This window comes from Pongo abelii, chromosome 6, assembly GCF_028885655.2.
Source record: "Pongo abelii isolate AG06213 chromosome 6, NHGRI_mPonAbe1-v2.0_pri, whole genome shotgun sequence".
In the NCBI taxonomy this organism is placed as follows: domain Eukaryota; kingdom Metazoa; phylum Chordata; class Mammalia; order Primates; family Hominidae; genus Pongo; species Pongo abelii.
Window position 1 is genome coordinate 112,760,432 of NC_071991.2, and position 22,069 is coordinate 112,782,500.

General features: G+C 33.8%; 2 long non-coding RNA genes across 3 annotated transcripts in view; one reads left to right on the plus strand and one right to left on the minus strand.

Moving 5' to 3' along the window:
• LOC129060457 (uncharacterized) overlaps positions 1–251 on the minus strand; it is a 29,884-nt gene extending 29,633 nt beyond the window's left edge. The window contains exon 1 of the long non-coding RNA XR_008527195.1: positions 67–251. This is a non-coding gene — a long non-coding RNA (uncharacterized LOC129060457). The remainder of the gene's footprint in view (positions 1–66) is intronic.
• LOC129060456 (uncharacterized) overlaps positions 1–22,069 on the plus strand; it is a 147,022-nt gene that overhangs the window by 12,454 nt on the left and 112,499 nt on the right. The window lies entirely within an intron of this gene.

Consider the following 22,069-nt stretch of genomic DNA (forward strand, 5'->3'; position numbering starts at 1 on the left):
CTTTCTTTGCTATTCAACTGGCAAAATACAGCTACATCCCATTCACTATTAGTATCAGAATTATACCTGAGAAAAGGAGACGCTTTAAAGAGGATCTGTTTCAGTTTCAGCTTTGACAACAGCATTCTTGGCCTTTCAGATGTCATTATACCCTTTATCACTCTTCATTTCCACCTTACCTCTGTAATCACCTCACAAGGGAACATAATGCCACAGCTACATCACAGGAGATATGGAATTCTATTATGAGCATGTATTCAAAATTAACTCTGACTGCATCTTTGTTTTAACCAGTAAGTTCTCGATAAACTTGATTTGGAAATGCATATCCATATAAACTAGGTTTGCTCTTATTTCTTCTAATTTTTGTCCACCATATTGATAAGAAAATACTACCACGGTATGAATAACACTTTCAGTATTTCTTTGTGAGGAATATCTCAATTTCATTTTACTGTTCATGTAATGTTTTTACATGGGACTTGATAGATGGAGAACATGCATACTGAAGAAATCATTTTTTACACCATATAAAAAATGCAATATGATTATAAATTAGTTGCTCAGTTTTATGTGGATGATATGTACATAACACTGTATATGTGTCATATACACACATGTACTTTTAATCATAACATTTTATTTTTATGAAAAATTAATATAATATGGTAGTTTATGTGTTTTTCTTAAGAAGAGACACCATAATGCCAAAAGTAAACATACTGCTGAGGAAAACATAGAAATGTGAAGGAATTGAGAAGTATGAAAAATGAAGAGAGGTAGGAACAATATTTATATATCAAAAAAGAGAAGAATCAGATTGTGAGACAACCGTCCATGGGCTTTTGTGTTTGGGCATGTCTTGTGAATAGAGTCACTGTCTGCCTTTATTCCAGACTACCTCAAGAATGTTTGTAAGATGAACAACCTTTGAAAAGAGAGATAGCATCTTTCTCTGGAGCAAAGGGCAGGTTTGTTTACTGTCCATTGCCATAAAAATAGTGTCTCCCTCTGGAGCAAGATCAGGTACACTTACTTCCCATTAAAAAGGATATGAGCTCTGCTAGCTCAGGATTTCTCTCCTGTAATGCTCCCAGCTGCATGTCCAGGTATCAGCTGACTTTCTTTCGGTTACTCTGGAAAATGGAACTTGGGTAGTTGGCATAAATGCTGATACTCTAGTGACTGCTGTTGCTGTGCATGCATGGTGAACTGTCCTTTTTCTCTGGATCAAGTTTCTGAGGGAGTTATTTGAAGGATCATAGACTTCTTCAATGCCAGAAGGGATTCCTGAATCTTTGTTGTTTGTAAAGTTCCCTTAGCATGAGAAAAGTAAGAAGCTAAAATACGAATTAAAGATAAAATAATAAAATCCAGACCAGAACTGAAGCAGTTATATTTTTGCCTTATGAAGTTGAAATTCCCATAGAGAAGGACCTGGTGAATAGAAGCAAATGGGTTCCTTATTTCTCTTCAAGAAAACCCCATCCCAAGTAGAGTAGTTCAGGCACAGATTAGACACTTATTTCCTCTCCATTACTGGCCAGTTACAGGCAAATCAATGTTACTGTTCAGCCACCCAGCCTCTTGTGTTTTGTGTTCCCCAGTAAAAGAGTTGCAAATTTAGTGACTCCAGCAAGATTATCCAAATACCCCATTTGATAATTTGTGACAGTGCCACTTTTGCATCAGCTGGCAGTGGGTAGCTATGGGGTACTTAACTGACGAACATTCCCTCCACACATGACCAGTGCAAATATTGTGGAGCATGTCTGCTTTTCAAGTCCAGGTTTTCATAAAAGAGCTAGGAGAGTACAAGCCAAATTCACTTATGAAGCATCAGCAGAGGGCTAGGTAGTAGAGAGTAAGATGAGAAATAAGTATCTGGGGCGCTTTTTGTGGAGCTATAAAATATTTATCAACCAGCAGGAAAATTCTTATGCAGATGAACTTATTTACATGTTATTCACAACTAACCACTCCCTTCCTCCACCACCACCACCACCTTTAAGAAATAGGGTTTTCTTTGACTGGGTGAGTTCTTTGGATTTTTTTTGTCATGGAGAATTTGTATAATGTAATGACTCTGAAGGGGGGCAACCCGTAAAGATGAAATTGATCTGTATAATCTACATAATAGAGTGAGTGGGTAGGGAGTTACAGTTACAGCTGCATTGAGCTGGATGGTGCGCCAGTCAGAACTTAGAGATAGAAAGGTTTCTTTCTTTTTCTTTCTTTCTTTCTTTCTTTCTTTCTTTCTTTCTTTCTTTCTTTCTTTCTTTCTTTCTTTCTTTCTTTTTCTTTTTTTTAGGCAGAGTCTCGCTCTGTCGCCCAGGCCGGAGTGCAGTGGCACGATCTCAGCTCAGTGCAACCTCTGCCTCCCGGGTTCAAGCAATTCTTCTGCCTCAGCCTCCCAAGTAGCTGGGACCACAGGTGCATGCCACCACGACCAGCTAATTTTTGTATTTTTTGTAGAGACAGGGTTTCACCATATTGGCCAGGCTGGTCTGGAACTCCTGACCTTGTGATCCGTCTGCCTCGGCCTCCCAAAGTGCTGGGATTACAGGCGTGAGCCACCACACCTGGCCGATAGAAAGGTTTCTGAGAGCAGTTGGCATACCTGTGAAGTAAATTAATAGGGGAAGCAACAAGGAGAGAAAATTTTCTATACCTTTACCAAATGTTAAGAATTCATTTTTCCCTTTGCCATTTGGAGACACAGAGTGAAGATTTTAAATAATTATTTTTAGGTTTTTTGTTATTGGATCCTTTCCCTTTATACAGCATTATGCCAAGACTGAGGCTTTAGTCAGGTTAGATTTGTTTAAGATACCTTTTTTCTTTAGTTCTTAATGGGAAATCTTAATTAAAAAAAAAAAATGAAACCTGAAGCGAGAAGGCTTTTTGGCCCTCCATCAATATGAATATATTTTCTACAATAATAGCTTCATTAAGAGCTAACACCTGAATAGAGAATTATTAAAAGACAGTCAGCCACAGTGAAAGCTAGAGAAGGTATTATGAAAAAAGACTGCCTACTCTTTAGTTTGTCTTCTTTCCCATTTTTTGGGGGGGCCCAGTTATTTATATCAGCTATTATGGAAACAAAAAATGAAGTAGTCTGTCAGCAATTCAAAGTAACAAGCTTTTACTATTTGATATTAATCTTGAAGATAGTCCATAATCTTCCCACCCATGTTAGAATAAATGAGACTTTCAGCCCATTTTAATGCTGAATAAAGCAAGATTTTAAAAAGTAGACTAAATCATATGGGTGGTACTAGTGTAAACCTTGGAATTTGAAACTCAGCATTGTCTCTGAACTCACGGAAAATTTAACCTCCTGTTAATAACATTTAATTGACAACTCTGTAACACTATTATGAGTATGCACATGCAATTGTATTTAATCTACTATTAAATTCTAACTTATGAATACAGAAGTAACCCCTATTTGAAATGTTAATGATGCTGTTTGTGATATATTATGATATATATGGTTCTGAAAAGTTAAATATGTGTCATTCAAGATGTCACACATAAATATAGAAATGAATCTAAATGTACAGTGTTTTTTATCACAAACTAAATTACAAATATATTAAAAGCAGATTTTTAAATATTGCCTTCTAGAATAAAATATGCATATATTACCTGTGTTTACTATTGTTCCAGGTATAGGAATTAATAATTATAAGACATACAGTATCTGGTTATTTGTACTATGTAACAGAAACCTGCCATATTAATTGTTTCTTTTAGAAATACAGATAATTGTAATCCAGTGATTGCCTTTGTTCCAAGCGATGGATTTTAATTACATTTAGAAAATGTAATTAATAATAATTATATTATTACAACTGCACAATATTAATTACAATTACATTATAATAAAGAACTCTAATTCCATTTGGAAAAAATAGAAGTGGTTTTGAAGCTGAAGGCATTCTTTCAAACTCTGTTTTTTTTTTTTTTAATTATTGCTATTCTTTTTAGAATAAGTATTTTCTCTTTTTACCAGTTTGACCTCATGATGCCCTGAGTATATTGTATTTTTGAATCAGTGTTCAGCCTGAACAGATAAAAGATGTATTAAATCAGTCATAAAACCAGTTTGGATAAGTTATTTTTTGCATGATTGTTAAAAAGTGGGAAGGGTTACTGTTATAAATTATTGAATTGATGTATTTGATTGAATTGGCCAATTACAATAGTGCAGATGACAATGTTTTGGTCTTCAAGTATAGTAAAAGTAAGTTGATTTATTTGACAAAGGGATCTAAGTTCTTAGGACACTATTTTCATGAATCAGTTTGATTTTGGGTTGTGTTTGAGGTTGTCTCCAGATTTATAACTTATAAATCAAAATTCAAATCTTTGGGGACAGTTGCTTTTTGGCCTTTGGCTAAGATCAAGTGTAAAATCTTTGGGGATAAATTTTTTAAAACCCATATAAGAGATATATGCTAATTTTCACCCAATCTCTGGAATGTTTAGTTAGTTCTATATCACCCTTAGTTCTTAAAACTGTTTCACAGAATATCCAGATACCAGATTATCATTTTCTGATAGCTTATTTATAGTTCTCTAAACTCATAGAAATCACCCATATGATTTTGTCTACTTTTTAAAATCTCGCTTTATTCAGCATTAAAATGGGCAGAAAGTTTCATTTATTCTAACATGGGTGGAAAGGTTACGGACTATGAGTTCTAACTATTGGAAGTATCCTTGGACTCCAGCAAGGAATGGAGTGTTAGAAAAAGTAAAAGGACTTTGCCTTTACGCTTGTCAATCTCTGTCTTGGTGTTGTAACGAGAATTCTTCATGGCACAGAAGCCAGATGTGCATGCTAACTATCCCACCACGTTATGGGACAGTACTAATATGTACCCAAGAAACTTCCAAACTAACAACAACAGAAAAAACTTATGAAAAAGTGAAAGAATTAATAGTACTTTGATTTAGTAGTGATTTGCTTTTTTTGTTTGTTTGTTTGTTTGTTTGTTTGTTTTTTGCGATGGAGTCTCACTCTGTTGCCAGGCTGGAGTGCATGGAGTACAGTGGCGCAATCTCAGCTCACTGCAACCTCCCCTTCCTGGGTTCAAGTGATTCTCCTGCCTCAGCCTCCCAAGTAACTGGGACTACAGGCACATGCTACTATGCCCAGCTAATTTTTGTATTTTTAGTAGAGACGGGGTTTCACCATGTTGGCCAGGATGGTCTCGATCTCTTGACCTCATGATCCGCCCGCCTTGGCCTCCCAAAGTGCTGGGATTACAGGCGTGAGCCACCACGCCCAGCCGTGATTTACATTTTTAACTAGTACTGTAGTTGATGATGAGACATGAAGTTCCTTGATTGCACTTCCAGAATTACTGATCAAAGTGTTAAAGCTGTCAGAATAAACTAGAATAAATGAAGATGTAATAGAAGAGAGAAACATGATATCAAAACATACCCTTATAGAAAAAGTATTTAGGTATATATAAAAATTCAGATTTTGAGACAAGAATAACCAAATGTTGAGGCTTCCAGGGTTTCTCTTTGTTAATTGGATTTATAACTACCCAGATATCACCTTAGATTCTTATGAGAGGAAAGATATTTCAGAAATTAGAGATATGTATTGGCTAGAAACCAGTTTGTCTCAGCGGTGACACAGGTAGTCATACGATCTGAACATATTTCAAATACTCTTTTGACTTTAGCACTATTGTTACAGAGCTTTCTTGTTTTGCTAAGAAATGAATAAGTCAACCAATACTGGGATATGAAGATGCTGATTAAAACATAGCGTATGTACAAGAAAATGATCCGACTGTGATTATGTGGGCTCCACTGATTGCCAAGGTTGTTGGCCAATTTTAACTGGCTAGACAGATGCCCTCTTTATCCACACTGCCCTGTTAGGAAAATTTTCTGAGTTAAACTTCAGAGAGAGTTAATCTCTAACAATCAGGTAAATGATTAGTAAAATGTTTAATATTCGACCAAAAAGGAGTAAGTCATTAGGTATCTCTACTAGATTTCTTGGGCAGAAGTGGCTGCATAATTTGTAGGGCCTAGTGTAAAATGAAAATGCAGGGTTTCTTATTCATCAGTTTTAAGAATTTTAAGAGTACAGCAAGAGCAGAAGATAAAACCAAGTGCAAAGCCCTTCTGAGTGGGGGTTCTCTGTGCTATTGCATGTGACACACATCATGAAGCCAGCCCTGACTCCAAGTGTCTCTGAGTCATGAATGTAGAGAATTCTTGGGGTTTTGGAAAGATGGCTCAGCTACTATGTTAAAAAATAGTGATATAGATGAAGATGATGCATCCAAGATCCAATTGGGGAAGTTGTGATAATTATGTGGTTAAAATACATACTCTGATGGCTAGTGACATGTTACATATATTTACTGTGTAAGGGGAATGTTGGGTGGTTTAATAGATACAGTTAATTGAAATGATCCTGCATAGTATGTAGCATGCACTCTGACTAGTTTCTACAACTAATTTAGAATTCAGCAGAATAATGTGAAGTCTTTTACTACTTAATTAAACTTCTGTAATGCCTGTTTTACCAAGATGAATAAAATACATAAATTGCATGAGGTGACATCTAATGCACACAAAAAAGAGAAATGTAAAAATCAGAACAGTGGGTACATTAAACTGATTCTTAATAATTGAAACCAATTTAATCATTTGAGATTATTTTATTCTAGCTGACGTAATACTGTAGCAGTTATATTCTAATTATAACCTGTTTCATTTTACTCTGCCTTTCTAGTTAATTATTACAGTCAATTTGTAAAATGACATGGTTCCACATTTGCATAGGTCACTATTAAATAAATGAATAGCTGAAATTACTCTAGCATTGAAGTGTCAACTGTGGTAGAAGTCAAGAGGACTTCAAATGTTCTTCTAACACCCCTTAATGTGTTAATGACCACTATTAAACTGCAATTAAAAGGCCAGGAAAAATGCATGAAACAGTTAATAGAAAAATAGCACAGACACAATTAAAACGATTCTGGATTTTTTTTTTTTTTGACGGATAGAAAATAAAGTGATATGCTGTAAAAAGTGTAGTGTGAATCTTTTTCCAACTCAAGGCAGAGTTGACAGTTTAATGATAACAAATCATAGGCTGCCTTTTTTGGGAGCATCGAACGTCAGCTTAAAATTAACATCAGTAGTAAACAAGACAATGTGGTGATTTTACCTTGTATTTAAATTACTACTTATTATGGTACTAATAATAGCTGTAATTAACTTGGTGTCCAGATTACTGATATATAGTGTATCTTTGTGAAAAAAAGAGAGACAGTATTGAAAGATATGTTTAAGATTTTGTCATTCTAAATAAAGGATAAACGTACATCTTTACTGTGCAGTCTTGTTAGAGTTGCCTGTGAAACCTTTTGCTGAATTGGTTGTACATTGAAACCCTAACACTATTATTAGAGTGCTTCATTCACCAAAGTAATGAGTTACGATGATCAGCACAAGCTATATTCCAAGTACTAGGGATTTTGTTTTATTCAAGAATACACCAGAAAAATTCTTTTAAAATCTTAATTAAAATTATACATAACCATTTAACTTGCAAAAATATTTCAAAACCTTAAGGGTAAATGCTTTTACAAAGGATACTTTTACAAAGTATAATTTTGGTTAAGTTTTCACCAATTTACCCAGAGTTTTTTCTTCTTGCTCTGGAGTCTTCACAATTGTGAAATTCATCTAGAAATTTCTTATCAGATGCTTTTTACTGAGTACCAGACATGGATGCGCCAAATGTTTGTGTTAAAGCCTGCCTTTGTACATTGACCTATGAGTATGAAGGCTAACTATAGTTGGGAATACCAAAGAACAAAGAAGCCAGGCACTGTAACAGTTTCCAGGGTATTTATGTCTTTTTTCCATGGGTACATTAATACCACAGCCATAACTAGATTTTTGCTTTGAATTATCTGTGTTATCTTGGTTCTACACTTAAATTCGTATATAAAATTGATTATAATTCAGGTAGGCGTATGTTCATTATAAATTCATGGCTAATAGTGAGTCCTTGATAAAGGTAACCTAGTCGGTTCTGATTATTGTTCTTGACGATTGGTGAAATATGACGTTAGTGGTATGCTTTAAGAGTGTATAATATTTATATACTTTTAATATCAACTACATAAAAACATCACTTGATCCATGTCTAAAATCTAACCAGTGGGGAAAATTGCACTAAGCACTCAGTATCATAGAAATAGTTTATAGTAGCCTAAGAGAGAAATAAAATATCAATTTTATTATTGCAGCCCAAAGTTAGAAATTCTTTAGAGGCACCAAGATCAGGTTCTGCATTGGGGAGCACAGTCAATACGCCATCGTGTAGGTTCCATCTATGCCTGATCACCAGAAGTGGTTAGAAGAACATTTATCAATAGCATGTTACTCAGTATATGAATTAAACATTTGGGAGTGAATATTTCAAGTGTTACAACCCCCTCTTTTAAGAGGTCATGGGAAAATGGATTGGGGTAATTATCACTTAGTCCCAGAGGGCATTTTAAAAAGAAAATTTATTTTTAGTTTACATTACTATTTCAATATCCACTACATAAATTCTGTTGTCTCTTATTCTTAAAAATTTTTATTGGCAATTCCTTTTAAAAAATTTATTTTCTTACATTATAAGCTACCCTTAACAGTAAGGCATTTTTCTTGTAATTTTTGTCAAAAAAAAATAAAAGGAGAAAGAACTGTGTAGTAGTTATGTCTATGATTACAACCTGGCACATTTGAGTTGGTGAAATAGAAGTGCCTATTTGAATGTCAGTCTCTCCATGTACATAAAATGGCAATTGAAATAAAGTTATGCTATTTTCTGTGTCTCCATCTCAGAAGCTTTTTTCAAAGTTGTTTAACCAATTGCATAAATGACCCTCAGTCCTATGTGTCACATTTTGCATTCACAAAGTGAAGACATAACTGTTACTTAGATACCTTTTTTTTTTTTTTGTAATGCATGTACTAGATCATAACAAAAAAAGGAGATCCAGGAGGTAGTGGTCACATTGCAGATTCCCTAAGTGTTCCTTATGGAAGAGGTGATAGAGGAAAGGGGACATGATTCTTTCCTCATGCTTAGAACTTAAGAACCAAAAACATAACACATATGGGGAAAGCATCAATTAAAGCCGTTATAGAAACATTAGCTAACAACCCAGATAAACAGGGAAAGTTCTAATAAATCTGATATTTTCAGGACAAATTATGACCATAGCATAGCTCCATCCACAGCAACATTATTTGTGCTGCACACAATTATTGTAGTTAAAATGTGAATTCTGCTAGGCTTAAAACATAGTTCTAAAAGTGTTGGGGCAAGGGAAAAGCATGCCATCAAATTGTCTCTATTCCAAAAGAAAAGAAAGTCTTCTCTGTAATGTGGGAAAGGTGGGAAGTTTGTGATGTGGAATACAAGGCAAAGGGTTGCTCCAGTCTATGAGCTTTGCGCTGCTTGTGGAAAACCAGATCATGGTCTGACTATAAATATGGACAATAGTAGTATCTGGATTTTTTGTACCAATTGGAATAGTCAGACCTCATCAGATAAGTAGGGTCAGGTTTGATAAATCAAAGGCAAAACAAAAGCAGAAAAGAAGCACTCAGATCAACATATAGGACGTAAGAATCAGGATGGTAAACCAACATCAGAAAAGCCAGAAGTGTGGTTCCTCAGAGTCCATCATTGTATTACAGAGAGTGGCAGGAGCACTGAAGTATCTATCTAATCCCCCAACCCTGCCCCACCCGGAGTCTTTTTTACACCTAACCATGCCTTGAAAAAAAAAAAAGACTCTCTCAGTACTGCACCTCACACCCAACATGGTTTTGTTTATCCTAGAAATATCCCAGACTTTGTACCACCAGCAGGACTAAGGCAACAAAGCAGTGCCTGCATTAAAAGTATGCGGGGACAAACAACAAGCTACCTGAAAGAAAAAATAGCCAAGAAGGCAATCACATTTATAACAGCTACAAAGGAGATAAAATACCTGGAAATAAATTTAACCAAGGATGTGAAAGACCTCTACAAGAAACACTACAAGAGACAGATAAAAGAAATTGAAGAGGATACAAACAAATGGAAAGACATCCCATGATCCTGGATCAGAAGAATATTGTTAAAATGACCATACTGCCCAAAGCAGTCTACAGATGGAATGCAATCTCTATTAAAACACTCATGACATTCTTTATAGAAATAGAAAAAAACAGAAAACTAAAATGTGTATGGAACTACAAAAGACCCCAAATAGCCACAGCAATTCTAAACAAAAAGAACGAAGCTGGAGATATCACACTACCAGACTTCAAAATATGCTATAAAGGTGAAGTAATCAAAACAGCATGGCACTGATGTAAAAATAGACACATAGACCAATAGAACAAAATACAGAGTCCAGAAATTAATAAACATATCTATAGTCAATGATACTGATGTTTGACAAGGGCACCAGGAACACTCAGTAGGAAAAATATAGTCTCTTCTATAAATGATGCTGAGCAAACTGGATATCCATACGCAGAAGAATGAAACTAAATGAATATTGAGATCAATCGGACAAGAGGCTCTTTTTACTTAAGCAACTGAGAGTGTCATCTGGACTCTAAGTGGAAATTAAATGTACCAAAAAAAAACACAAATTAAAAAATTACACAATAAATGTGTTATTAAAGATCAGAGGAAGAAAATATTACTTCTAGTTAGTTGAAATCCAAGTTTTAAAGAAGTTGATTCTTTATGGAGAGACTGAGCTTGGACACACCCAAGTTGAGAGAAGAACAACATGTAAAGTGGTGGACCTAGTAGGGACAATGGCAAAGAACTGAAAGTTCTATTTTGCGGGAGTCAAAGGATATGTACCTGATTCCCCTGGTGTATTAGCTAAGAAAAATAGATTATGGAACGCATTTTTTTGGGGGGGACAACGTCTTGCTCTGTTGCCCAGGCTGGAGTGTAGTGGCACAATCTCAGCTCATTGCAACCACCACCTCCCAGGTTCAAGCGATTCTCATGTCACAGCCTCCCAAGTAGCTGGGATTACAAGCACGTGCCACCACGCCCGGCTGGAACGTATTTTTTAATTGAACTTCAGTTGACAGGCATGGAGGGAACTCAAGTTGCATGCTGGGAAGATGCATTTCCGTAGTGGAGAAGACTAGTGACAAAAAGAAGTTAAGAAGGCTTTTGTACGTTAGGTGTTTGCATATATACCCACAATTATACAAAGCATGAATTTGAAAATTGAGTATATTACAAAAATTAGCCGGACGTGGTGGTACGTGCCTGTAATCCCAGCTACCCTGGAGGCTGAGGCAGGAGCATGGCAGGAACCCTGGAGGCAGAGGTTGCAGTGAGCTGAGATCGCGTCACAGCACTACAGCCTGAGTGACAGAGTGAGACTCCGTTTCAATTTTTTTTCTTTTTTTGAGATTCAGTATAATTGAGTATATTATTAGTGTACTCATTTTAGGAGAACATTTTTATAAATTTCCTTTGGAGTAGAAAAGATTAGAATATTCTTTTTCTGTAGCTGGCTGTTTAGAAACGGCCCTCATATTGTCCTGGTGACCTCAGCATCTTCAGGTAGCTTCTTGTATAAAATTGTCACTCGGGGCCGGGCACGGTGGCTCACACCTGTAATCCCAGCACTTTGGGAGGCCGAGGCGGGCGGATCACGAGGTCAGGAGATCGAGACCATCTTGGCTAACGCGGTGAAACCCTGTCTCTACTAAAAATACAAAAATTAGCTGGGCGTGTTGGCGGGCACCTGTAGTCTCAGCTAATCGGGAGGCTGAGGCAGGATAATGGCGTGAACCCGGGAGGCGGAGCTTGCAGTGAGCCGAGATTGCGCCACTGCACTCCAGCCTAGGACAGAGCGAGGCTCCGTCTCAAAAAAAAGTAATAAATAAATAAATAAATTATCACTGGTATACGCGGGGGATTGGTTACAGGACCCTGAGTATGCCCAAATCCGGGTATCCTCAAGTCCTGCAGTCCACCCTGTGGAACTCACAGATAATGAAAGTCGGCCCTCCGTATATACACAGGTTTCTCATTCTGATCAATTTGGTTGGAAAAAAATCAACATGTAAGTGAACCCACGCAGTTCAAACTCATGTTGTTCAAGGGTCAACTCAAAATAGTTTAGTTGATTTTCCAAAAGTAAAGTCGGTTACTTTTTTTCTGTGGATGTCTTAGCTAATTTCAGCAATTGCTTTCATCATATTCAAAATAGCTTATTTTCAAAAAGGGAAATATTGTAATAAGTGTAGTTATCAAAACAGTTCAGTTATTTTGTTATTCAAATATTTTCCTAAATTTTTGTTTTAATTTCAAGGAATTGCCATAATGAGTATTCAGAATAATTTTTTAAATTGGAATTCAGTGACCTTTGAAAATGTTTGATAGGTATAGGAGATAGTTATAATGTTTGGAATAATAGGAATAAAAAGAACAGTATGAAAGGTTGAGTAGGTCAGAAGAATGAAATTTAAAAGGACACAGAGATGTTTATATACAGACAAAGCAAAAGGAGAGAGAAAACTTCCTGACATGCTTCTCAAAACCCTTCTCAAAACCCTTCTAGTGTAGGAGTCACCATTTTCTAGGCCGAAGAAGAAAAAGAGTCAAATCACTTAATTGAATCAATTTAAAATAGTTTTCATTGTAAGGCCAATTGACAATATAACTCAGGAGAATAAAATAGAGAAAAAAAGGCCGTAAGAAGAGGCACAAGAAAAAGATACAGAAAAGATAATGAAAAAGAAAAAAATATTAACAATGGAGATGAAAGGAGAGCACAGAGAAAAAAATAAATAAATAACAGAATGAAAAATGCATGGCAAAAAGTCAAAAGTATGTCCAAATACTCGGGCAGTGTAACTCTGGAAAGGTTGGAGTTGAAATAGTGCCACCATAATTAACTTACATATTTTTAAACACTGAAAAGTTATCCTTTTAAAATGCACTTAAAGTAAAATTTAAAAGTCTATATAACTGATTAAATTTTTTTAAATGCAAGTTTTAATCAATGTTCTTTCTATAATGTTATTTTATTATTAATTTAGAACTATTCCTTTTGCTTAATTTTCAGAGGCAATATTTTAAATCAGCAATTGCTTTGAATATATTAGAATGAGTTATTCATTTTTTTAAAAAAAGTAACTAGATACTAAACAAATTATTTGTAAAGTTGAGAAAATATAGATCTATTTAAAGCTGAGATGACAGTTGTTGAGCATTGTGATGTATCATCTTGACATGAACTGAATGAGGTAGATTACTGACTGACACTAGCAATGTCAGAATTTACATTACAGCACACACAAACTCCGTGGAAATATACTATTAGCACCCACAGTAAGCAGTGATGAGTAATGAGATAAAAATTGACAACGTCAATAGTCATAAGCCCTCACAGTCAAGAATAATGAACTACATGTGTGTACATATAGGTGTATATTCATAGATATATGCATAATGAAACATACCCTTCATAATTTCCATCAAAATTAAATTTTGTGTGGCAATAAATGCTCTATGAATACATAGGGGATAAAATTAATTTTGGTCGAGATTAAATGTAGACAATGTTTGCAGCAAAGGACAATGACAAAGATGGTATTATAATAATCCTTTAGAGATAGGTTGATCTGAACTACATGTTTTTCTTCCTTTACATAAAAACATGGCCAAAAATATCTATTCTTATTTTTAACTTTTTCTCTTTAATTTATACTGTGTTAATTAAGTTAGCCTTTTGCACACCTGATCTAGAAATGCACTAAGCATTAGATACAAAGTGGTTTTCTTTTTATTATAGTTATCTCATATATTAGAATTTCTTCTTCATAATTTAAAAATCATGACACATCTTCCTCAGATTTTTTTTTTTTGTAAATTAGAACTTCATGAAAGAAAAATGCATGTGTCATTTTTTAGAACAGTTTAGTGAGGAATTATTAAGCAAGCAAAAATCTGAGTGATTTTAGTGCAGGTTTAACAATGTTTTGAAAATTTACTATAAGAGTAAAATGTAACATATTGTTGAGAGTGTATCTGCACACCCACTTTGACTTGCATTTTTTTTTCAAGAGATGGCCTTATATTATTTCCATTTTATTCTTGTCTTTTTTTTTTTTTTTTTTTAGGAAACAATATGAAAAATGTTGGTGACTCCTCTTTGTAGTTGCCAAGGCATCCGAGGTAGACAAAGGAGTTTCACTCAGTTCTGTGGATTAGTACCCCTGCAATTGCAAGCTCAGAAACCTGATGCATAGCCAGAAAGAAAGGAGGAGTATGGAGAAAGATGTGGCTCAAGTTCTATTCATATGTCATGTAGGCTGACAATTGTCGGTGGCTGGCCTGTGCACTGGCAGTGAGGGACATGTCCCAGGGAGATGAACCCTCTAACTACCAATAACCCTCAGTGGATCAAAATGAAAGATGATAAGGAAAGAATAGTAGGATCCTGTCCGGGAAAACCAAAGAGGCATTCAGCTTTTGGCAGCTAAGTTAAGTAGATTACTGACTCTTTAAATTAAAAAGATTGTTGCAAATTCTTTCTATGTCCTCTTTCTGGTGTGGTAGTGGAGTTTCTAGGCTATCAGAGAACACACGTACAATTCATAATGAATTAACTTCAAACCAAACTCCTCTCTCTCTCTCTCTCTGTCTCTCTCACACACACACAGACACACACATGTGGATTTATCTTTTTCATCATTTGCCCTTAGAATAAGATTAAATGAATAACAATATAAAATAAATAGAAGTCTTTCTCCATATTTGAAATTATTTCTTCAGCTTTATTGCTGTATTTCAGATATTGCGGCTAAAAAATTCAACATAATTCTATTACATATTTTCTATTATATATTCATAACAGAAAAATCTCAGATTTTTTTCTTGTAAAACAAACTGCAATTTTCTGAATTTACCTAATTGCTGAGATATATATGTATAATATTCTTTATATATTTCTGCCTATCATTTCTCACCTATCTATATTTGCTTTGTAGATTTTGCTTTCAATAAATCCATACTTCGGTTCAGTTCTGTTGCAAGGGACTAAATACATGTGTTTTTGGGAAAACAGCAAATTTGAGTTTGAAAACTACATAAAGTAACCTGCACAAAGTTAAATATGCCAATAGAGGGGGATTAAAAGTAAATTAGTCATTCTTAAATGACTTAAGAAATGAGTCATTCTTAAAACCTGAAAATGGAAAGAATATAAATAAATAGATGTGTAATATTTCCTAATTGAGAAAAACCTCATTTAGATTATGAAAAGTGAGGTATATTTTCTAATTATTTAGATGTTTTTGAATTGCTCTTTTTATTCCTCAAGAAAATATTCCCAGAATAATTTTTGTTTCATTTTAAATTTTATTGTATAAAATATCTAATGCTGATATCACTCTCCACATTGGATTAATTATCTAGTCTGAATAAACTTTAATTGAGCCATTTAAAATATGTGCAGCTGTTGTGAACAGAAATAGGCAGATAGTTTATCTCATTAGTATTAATTTAAATGTTCCTAGTTTTGCACGTTTTTATGCAGAATGTATGTTTCATAGTAATTCTTCAGTCATATATTTTAAAAGAATGAACAAACAAAATAGATTTTGAAAACCATTTATCAGATGTCAGCATTTGTTTTCTAAATGTATCAAAACTGTTGAAAGTGCACTTGTTCCTATACAACTTTTCAGTGGTCTTAGCTGTATATGACAGTAACCTGAATTTTTAAAAATTCATTTCATTATATAATTACTTACATTGTTAACCTGATATCTTTTAGGCATTTTAATTTAGCTTGCATTATTCAAATATGTTTATTTTAGTGAAAATATGATTGTTTGGTAAATAGATGTCAAATCTAATATTTGCCCTTGCTTTTCTGTGTTCTCAAAGTTAAAACAGAAGTAGAAAAAGAAGATAAACTTATTTCAAGTATGTTTTTTTAAAAAATTCTGACGTATACTTTTATTGTGCAAGATGTCATTGTTGTTGTTTTGGTTTGGCTTTTCTGTGATATTAGATTTTTAGGTGTATAATAATTTCTTTGTTTTGAAAGGGAAATGTTCCGGCTTCTAACCGTACCTCTCATTTTATGAATACTTGTAGATATCAAAGGTGTATTCTTTCACTCACTGACTCTAGCTGGCAAATAAATGATAGTCTTATTGTTTTCATTTGTCAACTGCTTTCATTTTTTTCTAAGAAAAAAATGTTTAAAACGATCAATTGTAGAGATACAAAACACAGCAACAAAACTCCAACCATACTTGTATTTATTTTTAGATTATATGTTTAAGTAACCAATTGCTCATGAATAGTACTTTGGTTGTATCTTTTCCTTATTTCATTTAAGATGAAGCATTGAATATGAATGCTAGCATACCTGAGCAATAGAAAATGGAAATGATCTTGCTCTTAAAGTACATTTAATTTTAAAACAGAGTTCTGATGTGTAGACATGTATAACTATACATAGATGTGTATCATAAATGAAAGTATAAATATATCTATGTATGTAGATTTGAAGGAAAAAGACATATAGATGTTTTGTCCTGATGACTTCAGCCACAGCAGCGTTTTCCTTGTTTTCATACCTGTACTCACTAACAGCACAAGTGTGGCAAACATCATTATTTCTGTTTTCCTCTAGTCTTTTTCTCCAGTTCCCAAACAGTGGTAAGATATGTGTGTATGTATTTGTGTGTGTGTTTGTTTTTGCATGATATATGCATATCTTTAATAAGGGTACATTTGTATGTACTGTTTAAATTACTTTAAGTGAAAAATAGAATTGCTATGGACATGTTTTCAAAATAATATATATCAGTAAGACTAAAATACATCTGAGAGCACATCTAACATATATTTGCAGTTCTATCAAGTCAAGTATTTAGATTTTTTGAGAAAAAATACATTTGTTTCAAATATGTTAAGTGGACACTCTTCTTTGAGCTGGCAGTATTTTAAGAGTTTTGTTTCTGTGTTTTGTATTTCTGCATCTAATCTTTTTAAACTTTTTTCTTTAGCGTCATTGACAAATAAAAATAATGAGTTACCATTTACACGCCAGGCACTGTGTTAAATACTTTTCATGAATTACTGTATTTAATATTAACCACAAAACCATGAGTTAGATATTATTATCCCCATCCTACAGGATGGTTAAGAAATCATCCAGGATCACATAGCTACTAAGCAGGAGATTCAGATTTCAGATAAAAGCTTATGTTTTATGCCTTGTAATATGCAGCACCTGCTAGAAACCACTGAGATCCACCCTCTAGGATTTATATAGGAGTGCTTTTTGTTTTGATGGAGAAAACATGGAAAAATAGAAAATGAGACCATAATTCTATATTTGATGGGGCACAAATATATATTGCTTTATTTTCTTTCTAAGAATAAACCAGCTATTATTCAGGAAATCAGAACTTCCAACTTGTCTCAAAAATTCTAATCACTTCGTAAGGCATAATTTCTTAGATTTAAATTTCATGGTAATATAAATTTCATCTTCCATATTATATACACACATATAAATGAATATATGAATAAACATTATCAAGACACATTTTGAATGACCTCAGAATTGAGGATTGGATAAAACATTTTAGAATGAAAATACATAGTATCATCCCGAAATGAATAATTTATTTAGGAATACATTCAGTGGAATCTGTCCTTTATTTTAGCATGCTAGATCAGATTTTCCTTCCCTTTTTATGACAAGCCATCTCCTAAGTAAGCAGAATTCCTATTTATGTCAAAGTGGATACTAAATGGCAAAGTAAGTAAAAAATCTAGTCCAATAAATGTGTAGAAAAGTTCAACTCATTTTATGAATTAAAATTATATAATTAACAAAAGAGACAAATTGCAAGCTATTCAAGATATTTGAAAAGCAACATAGCACTGAGGAAAAATAACTGAATTACATTTAAAAATTTCCAGTATCTACTGTGTGTAAGGCACTATGCTAGTGTAGAATACTATTGAAATTTAACATTAACACACATAAATAAAATATTTTATGAATTATATTTAAATTTAAATCTAGTGCCATCTTTGAAAGGCATGTTTTTAAATTTTCCAAAAGCTTAATAGAATTAGAAATTCATATTTTTCTATGCAATAACATTCTCAAAACTGTTAACTTTTACTTAACTTCAGATAACTCCTTTCCAACTCTTTAAAAGTTTATATCAAATAGTTGTATTTAGAATAGCAGAATTAAAATTGTGAAATATTTCTCTCAAAGACCAAACATTATATTATATGGCATTCTGGACAGTCTTCTAGCCAGGTATTCACTATAGACACACTAACATACTACACTGAGAAAAAGAAGGTTTCATCTTATATTAAAAATGGTTTGCTAGGCTGGGTGTTGTGGCTCATGCCTGTAATCCCAGCACTTTGGGAGGACGAGGCAAGCGGATCGCCTGAGGTCAGGAGTTTGAAACCAGCCTGACCAACATGGAGACCAACTGAAAATACAAAATTAGCTGGGCATGGTGACCCATGCCTGTAATCCCAGCTACTCAGGAGGCTGAGGCAGGAGAATCACTTGAACTTAAACCTGGGAGGCAGAGGTTGTGGTGAGCCGAGATTGTGCCTTTGCACTCCAGCCTGGGCAAAAAGAGTGAAACTCCAACTCAAAAAACAAAAAACAAAACAAAACAAAACAAAATGCTGTCTTAATGGCCATGTATTTCAACATTTAGTGTTGTTACACATTTTTAAAAATTCTGTGGCTTTTTTCAAAACGATTTTTGTGAAAATTTATCCTAGAATGTATTTTTAAAACATTTCCACTAAGGAAATTTATTACCATTATTGTCTCTTACCCTGGAAGACCACAGACACATTGGGGGTTGGGAGTGGGGCTACCTTTTAACTGTTTTAACTCAATTGTGGTGCAAACATTAATATTCAAAATTATCAGTTCCACTTCGTATCATTCTTGCTTTGCCCTCAAAAACAATCATACTTAGGGTCAAGAAGGACATTTTTTAAATGTTCTAATAACTTTTTCGACTTCTGAAAGTTATACAATCATTACACACATGCTTTGTCTGCTCATCATTGTTAGAGATGTTAAAAATAATTTGATTTCTTACATAACAGTGTGAAGGAAAGGAGAGATTTTTATTATTTTTTTCCATAATATAGGCAAAATATCTTGATGAAAGCAACATTTTCTTAATTTCAACAATCAGAGTAACAAACTGTGATTTAAAAAAAAGCTGTTTTTGTTGGCTTAGACAATCAAAGGTAATCCACAACTATTCTGCATCATGTTAGGAGACTATATCTATCAAGAGCCAGATGAGCTTGGCTAATAATAAAAGGAGAGATGGATTCTACTGAAAATAAGAAATAAAATGAATAACCGTACTTTAGATTGTTAGATGGATAAACTTACTTGTAATAGATATAACTTAAATCATATATTTTTCTTGCTTGAAAATATATTCACCGGCTACAACAAAAATAAAACAGTTAGGTTTTTTCTTATATTGCCAATTTGTTCATCAACATTTTAATTGCATTTATCATATTTAAATATACATCGTTGCCGTCAATCTGTCCTTATCTACATTCATGTAATAATACCTACCATGATTAAGCACACTTTATGTTTGTTTAATCCTCCCTGAAACTCTGCGGGACAGATATTTTCATTCCCATTTTACCAATGCAGATGCCAAACTTCTACAGCAGTATGTACATTTCTTGGGTCACACAGGCAAACAGTAGCAGAAAACAGCTCGAGTCCTCATCTGTATGGCTCACTAGATGGTCCATAGTAACAACATCCGGTCCTATATCATCCTCTCTTCTACCTTCACCCAGATCTAATTTAGTCTCATTAACATGAAGGCGAAGACTACAGGAGGTAATATTTGTATGTCTAGGCATTAGCACAGTGCCTGCAACCCTATAGGCAGTCAATAAATGTTAACTCATTATTATCAGCACTGCTAGAATATGAGTTAATGTCTATCTAGTTCCATATTAACACTACCCATGAACCTAATTAAGCTAATTCATGCTAAGATATGAATGACTGTTAAACATTCTTCTTGCCCCCTGCCTTCCTATTACACTATCTGAAAAATTTCCAGAAGGATTTTTTTCAAAATAATAAAACTTGGTAACCCACGATTATCTAATTAATAGCAGGCACGATAACAAATGGAAACAAATAATTTAAGGAAATATTGGCTAAAATTATTTGAGATGAGTGACAATGAAAGTCATAGTTGAAATTGTGCTATAAAACCAAAAAGCCTATATTTAATTGAACAATTTAAATGAAAACCTATGTGTTTCATTTAAACTAAAACCTATGCAGTAGCTGAAATATATACAGGTGTAATAATTCAGTCTTTTATGGACTGTAATAGAACACAAATCAAGTCGCATGCTTAAAACATAAGATACATGTAGCAAAATCTGTAGCATTCCTGATAACTAAAAGGCAGGTGTTAGTCTAATCCTGAAAATCAGTAGTAAGAGAAAATTCCACTTAATCTATTTTAAATGTATTTTATGGCTTACATTTCATGGCATCATTATTATATAAAGGTGATATGGTTATTTCTTGCCATTAAAATATAACTTTTTAACATTCCGCAGATTATGAATTGTATGTATTTGTATCAGAATATTGCCAACTTTAAAATAAAAAGAGTATACTTTATTCTGCTTTTGTTGATGACAGAATTTGTCATGTAGCTTTGGACCACCAGATGGAAGTGTCATTCTGAAAGTCATCACTGAAGGATTAGATAATTAATTGTACCGAAAAACTGTGTCTTCAATTTTTTGATAATAAACATATGTTTTGCTTATTTTAATGAATTCGGCACACTTGTAAATGAAACTACTTCAATTGGAGGTGAAAGTTGGGTGTGCTCAGAAAAATACATAAAAACGTTTTCCAGTAAGCATTTTTTTGTTACTGGAATTCAGAGTTTAAATTTGTAACTCAATAACATCATGGCAGCGTATTTGATTTTGAGATTTTTATTGAATTTTGCCTTTCTTCACTGTAAAATTTCATGTAGAAACATACAGGAATGTTAAGAAAGTATTGTAAGGGTTTATAACAAGGCAATATCATGAGTATTTTGTGAACATGAAATTCTGAGTTACAAGTGGGGTCTAAAGTGAAATATTATTTTTCCAAATAATTAGTCATAATATATAATTAGAGCAAACAGCTAAGTTCATATTAATATCCTACTGTGTTGTAAATAAGGCAGAACAACTCATAACAGCCAACTGTTTTTTCAGTAATGTTGAACTATATGAGTAATACGCTTATGAGAAAGAAATCAGTAAAGTTTTAACAATAAAATTGCTGAAAAATTCTGTGAAGTAATTGGGCATGATCGATTATCAATATACAGATGGATAGATACATGAATGGATGGATGAATGATGGATGGCTGAATGGATGGAGCAGTTGATTTATAGCTACACAGAAGGAGGAAGGGAAAGAGGGATCATTGAGTACGGTTTTGAAATGTTAACTAAGTTTAGTGGATTTATATTACTTAAGTTACAAATATAAAAACATAAGGCAACTTTGAAGGCGCTCGTGTTTTTAAGATATTTAAATTTTAGAGCAGAGATGGTGGTTGTAATTTGCAAACTATAATTTTAAATAGGCATTGCTCTGAAATGTTGAGAAAATCTTATATTTCGTATGGTTTTCAACTGGAGCTTTCTTAGGTCCAGTGATTAATACAGATTGTGGTTTTATAATTTTTAAGGCCCTAAGTTGAGATTTTATGGAGGTCTAATAATTACTTCATTTCCTCTGCATAGGAGCCAAATTGTATGTGGAAATGTCTTAGCCCAGTCAAACTCACAAGGTAAAGAGGCCATCAAGATCTTTCCATGAGAGAAAAAATAAATGAGGGAGGAAGTGGCCAGAAGAATGGATAAGAGAAGATAGAGGGACAGGGG